The sequence below is a fragment of the Heptranchias perlo genome, unplaced genomic scaffold (assembly GCF_035084215.1).
Source record: "Heptranchias perlo isolate sHepPer1 unplaced genomic scaffold, sHepPer1.hap1 HAP1_SCAFFOLD_1562, whole genome shotgun sequence".
In the NCBI taxonomy this organism is placed as follows: domain Eukaryota; kingdom Metazoa; phylum Chordata; class Chondrichthyes; order Hexanchiformes; family Hexanchidae; genus Heptranchias; species Heptranchias perlo.
In genome coordinates, this window is record NW_027138820.1 from 16,615 (window position 1) to 21,979 (window position 5,365).

The 5,365-nt window shown below is 55.7% G+C and overlaps 1 non-coding gene across 1 annotated transcript; it reads right to left on the reverse strand.

Annotated features, from left to right (window-relative positions):
• Positions 1-4,463: 4,463 nt before the first annotated feature.
• On the reverse strand, positions 4,464-4,581 carry LOC137309266 (small nucleolar RNA U6-53/MBII-28). The gene has a single exon (XR_010959802.1). It is a non-coding gene; the product is annotated as a small nucleolar RNA U6-53/MBII-28 (small nucleolar RNA).
• Positions 4,582-5,365: the final 784 nt, after the last annotated feature.

The following is a 5,365-nucleotide window of genomic DNA, read 5'->3' on the forward strand; positions in this document are numbered from 1 at the left end:
GGCTATGGGGAGAGAGTGGGGCAGTGGGATTAGTTTGGGATTGATACAGGGCTATGGGGAGAGAGTGGGGCAGTGGGATTAGTTTTGGGATTGATACAGGACGATGGGGAGAGAGCGGGGCGGTGGGATTAGTTTGGGGATTGATACAGGACAATGGGGAGAGAGTGGGGCAGCGGGATTAGTTTGGGGATTGATACAGGACGATGGGGAGAGAGTGGGGCAGCGGGATTAGTTTGGGGATTGATACAGGACGATGGGGAGAGAGTGGGGCAGTGGGATTAGTTTGGGGATTGATACAGGACGATGGGGAGAGAGTGGGGCGGTGGGATTAGTTTGGGGATTGATACAGGACGATGGGGAGAGAGTGGGGCAGTGTGATTAGTTTGGGGATTGATACAGGACGATGGGGAGAGAGTGGGGCAGTGGGATTAGTTTGGGGATTGATACAGGACGATGGGGAGAGAGTGGGGCAGTGGGATTAGTTTGGGGATTGATACAGGACGATGGGGAGAGAGTGGGGCAGTGGGATTAGTTTGGGGATTGATACAGGACGATGGGGAGAGAGTGGGGCAGTGGGATTAGTTTGGGGATTGATACAGGACGATGGGGAGAGAGTGGGGCGATGGGATTAGTTTGGGGATTGATACAGGACGATGGGGAGAGAGTGGGGCGATGGGATTAGTTTGGGGATTGATACAGGACGATGGGGAGAGAGTGGGGCGATGGGATTAGTTTGGGGATTGATACAGGGCTATGGGGAGAGAGTGGGGCAGTGGGATTAGTTTGGGGATTGATACAGGACGATGGGGAGAGAGCGGGGCAGTGGGATTAGTTTGGGGATTGATACAGGACGATGGGGAGAGAGCGGGGCAGTGGGATTAGTTTGTGGATTGATACAGGACTATGGGGAGAGAGTGGGGCAGTGGGATTAGTTTGGGGATTGATACAGGACGATGGGGAGAGAGCGGGGCAGTGGGATTAGTTTGTGGATTGATACAGGACTATGGGGAGAGAGTGGGGCGATGGGATTAGTTTGGGGATTGATACAGGACGATGGGGAGAGAGTGGGGCAGTGGGATTAGTTTGGGGATTGATACAGGACGATGGGGAGAGAGCGGGGCAGTGGGATTAGTTTGGGGATTGATAGAGGGCTATGGGGAGAGAGTGGGGCAGTGGGATTAGTTTGGGGATTGATACAGGGCGATGGGGAGAGAGCGGGGCAGTGGGATTAGTTTGGGGATTGATACAGGACGATGGGGAGAGAGCGGGGCAGTGGGATTAGTTTGTGGATTGATACAGGACTATGGGGAGAGAGCGGGGCAGTGGGATTAGTTTGTGGATTGATACAGGACTATGGGGAGAGAGTGGGGCAGTGGGATTAGTTTGGGATTGATACAGGACTATGGGGAGAGAGTGGGGCAGTGGGATTAGTTTGGGGATTGATACAGGACGATGGGGAGAGAGCGGGGCAGTGGGATTAGTTTGTGGATTGATACAGGGCTATGGGGAGAGAGTGGGGCAGTGGGATTAGTTTGGGATTGATACAGGGCTATGGGGAGAGAGTGGGGCAGTGGGATTAGTTTTGGGATTGATACAGGACGATGGGGAGAGAGCGGGGCGGTGGGATTAGTTTGGGGATTGATACAGGACAATGGGGAGAGAGTGGGGCAGCGGGATTAGTTTGGGGATTGATACAGGACGATGGGGAGAGAGTGGGGCAGCGGGATTAGTTTGGGGATTGATACAGGACGATGGAGAGAGTGGGGCAGTGGGATTAGTTTGGGGATTGATACAGGACGATGGGGAGAGAGTGGGGCGGTGGGATTAGTTTGGGGATTGATACAGGACGATGGGGAGAGAGTGGGGCAGTGTGATTAGTTTGGGGATTGATACAGGACGATGGGGAGAGAGTGGGGCAGTGGGATTAGTTTGGGGATTGATACAGGACGATGGGGAGAGAGTGGGGCAGTGGGATTAGTTTGGGGATTGATACAGGACGATGGGGAGAGAGTGGGGCAGTGGGATTAGTTTGGGGATTGATACAGGACGATGGGGAGAGAGTGGGGCAGTGGGATTAGTTTGGGGATTGATACAGGACGATGGGGAGAGAGTGGGGCAGTGGGATTAGTTTGGGGATTGATACAGGACGATGGGCAGAGAGTGGGGCAGCGGGATTAGTTTGTGGATTGATACAGGACTATGGGGAGAGAGTGGGGCAGTGGGATTAGTTTGTGGATTGATACAGGACTATGGGGAGAGAGTGGGGCGATGGGATTAGTTTGGGGATTGATACAGGACGATGGGGAGAGAGTGGGGCGGTGGGATTAGTTTGGGGATTGATACAGGACGATGGGGAGAGAGTGGGGCAGTGTGATTAGTTTGGGGATTGATACAGGACGATGGGGAGAGAGTGGGGCAGTGGGATTAGTTTGGGGATTGATACAGGACGATGGGGAGAGAGTGGGGCAGTGGGATTAGTTTGGGGATTGATACAGGACGATGGGGAGAGAGTGGGGCAGTGGGATTAGTTTGGGGATTGATACAGGACGATGGGGAGAGAGTGGGGCAGTGGGATTAGTTTGGGGATTGATACAGGACGATGGGGAGAGAGTGGGGCGATGGGATTAGTTTGGGGATTGATACAGGACGATGGGGAGAGAGTGGGGCGATGGGATTAGTTTGGGGATTGATACAGGACGATGGGGAGAGAGTGGGGCGATGGGATTAGTTTGGGGATTGATACAGGGCTATGGGGAGAGAGTGGGGCAGTGGGATTAGTTTGGGGATTGATACAGGACGATGGGGAGAGAGCGGGGCAGTGGGATTAGTTTGGGGATTGATACAGGACAATGGGGAGAGAGCGGGGCAGTGGGATTAGTTTGTGGATTGATACAGGACTATGGGGAGAGAGTGGGGCAGTGGGATTAGTTTGGGGATTGATACAGGACGATGGGGAGAGAGCGGGGCAGTGGGATTAGTTTGTGGATTGATACAGGACTATGGGGAGAGAGTGGGGCGATGGGATTAGTTTGGGGATTGATACAGGACGATGGGGAGAGAGTGGGGCAGTGGGATTAGTTTGGGGATTGATACAGGACGATGGGCAGAGAGCGGGGCAGTGGGATTAGTTTGGGGATTGATACAGGGCTATGGGGAGAGAGTGGGGCAGTGGGATTAGTTTGGGGATTGATACAGGGCGATGGGGAGAGAGCGGGGCAGTGGGATTAGTTTGGGGATTGATACAGGACGATGGGGAGAGAGCGGGGCAGTGGGATTAGTTTGTGGATTGATACAGGACTATGGGGAGAGAGCGGGGCAGTGGGATTAGTTTGTGGATTGATACAGGACTATGGGGAGAGAGTGGGGCAGTGGGATTAGTTTGGGATTGATACAGGACTATGGGGAGAGAGTGGGGCAGTGGGATTAGTTTGGGGATTGATACAGGACGATGGGGAGAGAGCGGGGCAGTGGGATTAGTTTGTGGATTGATACAGGGCTATGGGGAGAGAGTGGGGCAGTGGGATTAGTTTGGGATTGATACAGGGCTATGGGGAGAGAGTGGGGCAGTGGGATTAGTTTTGGGATTGATACAGGACGATGGGGAGAGAGCGGGGCGGTGGGATTAGTTTGGGGATTGATACAGGACAATGGGGAGAGAGTGGGGCAGCGGGATTAGTTTGGGGATTGATACAGGACGATGGGGAGAGAGTGGGGCAGCGGGATTAGTTTGGGGATTGATACAGGACGATGGAGAGAGTGGGGCAGTGGGATTAGTTTGGGGATTGATACAGGACGATGGGGAGAGAGTGGGGCGGTGGGATTAGTTTGGGGATTGATACAGGACGATGGGGAGAGAGTGGGGCAGTGTGATTAGTTTGGGGATTGATACAGGACGATGGGGAGAGAGTGGGGCAGTGGGATTAGTTTGGGGATTGATACAGGACGATGGGGAGAGAGTGGGGCAGTGGGATTAGTTTGGGGATTGATACAGGACGATGGGCAGAGAGTGGGGCAGCGGGATTAGTTTGTGGATTGATACAGGACTATGGGGAGAGAGTGGGGCAGTGGGATTAGTTTGTGGATTGATACAGGACTATGGGGAGAGAGTGGGGCGATGGGATTAGTTTGGGGATTGATACAGGACGATGGGGAGAGAGTGGGGCTCTGGACATTGGACAAACTCACCCATCATCAAGACTTCTTTCCGCATGTCAGCATCGTCTCCATCCACCGATATCTCCTCATCCAGGGCCATCCCATCACCCTGAACACACAATGAATATCCTAACTACACCACACACACATTTACAGCCTGCCCCATCAGTGAGAGAGAACGGAGCCCTTCGGCCCGTCTGTCCGGGGCTCGGTTTGACCCCAGAGGGTGAGAGGTCAGTGTCTGACCCAGGATGTGCTCCAACGCGAGGTCTATCGAATCCTGGTGATGTATTTTGGCGTCTGGAGATTTGCCTCAGGTCTCCACACACTGTGTCGAGAAGGTGATTTTAACTCACGTCCACCCAGAGCCCGATCGCCAAACACGGCCTGGTGCATCGGTATTAGCATGGCATCTCATCACTGGCAAACACCGGGAACAGGGCCTCCCACACCCACCGAACACGGGCAAACACCGGGAACAGGGCCTCCCCCACCCACCGAACACGGGCAAACACCGGGAACAGGGCCTCCCACACCCACCGAACACGGGCAAACACCGGGAACAGGGCCTCCCACACCCACCGAACACGGGCAAACACCGGGAACAGGACCTCCCACACCCACCGAACACGGGCAAACACCGGGAACAGGACCTCCCACACCCACCGAACACGGGCAAACACCGGGAACAGGACCTCCCACACCCACCGAACACGGGCAAACACCGGGAACAGGGCCTCCCACACCCACCGAACACGGGCAAACACCGGGAACGGGACCTCCCACACCCACCGAACACGGGCAAACACCGGGAACAGGGCCTCCCACACCCACCGAACACGGGCAAACACCGGGAACAGGGCCTCCCACACCCACCGAACACGGGCAAACACCGGGAACAGGGCCTCCCACACCCACCGAACACGGGCAAACACCGGGAACAGGGCCTCCCACACCCACCGAACACGGGCAAACACCGGGAACAGGGCCTCCCACACCCACCGAACACGGGCAAACACCGGGAACAGGGCCTCCCACACCCACCGAACACGGGCAAACACCGGGAACAGGGCCTCCCACACCCACCAAACACGGGCAAACACCGGGAACAGGGCCTCCCACACCCACCGAACACGGGCAAACACCGGGAACAGGGCCTCCCACACCCACCGAACACGGGCAAACACCGGGAACAGGGCCTCCCACACCC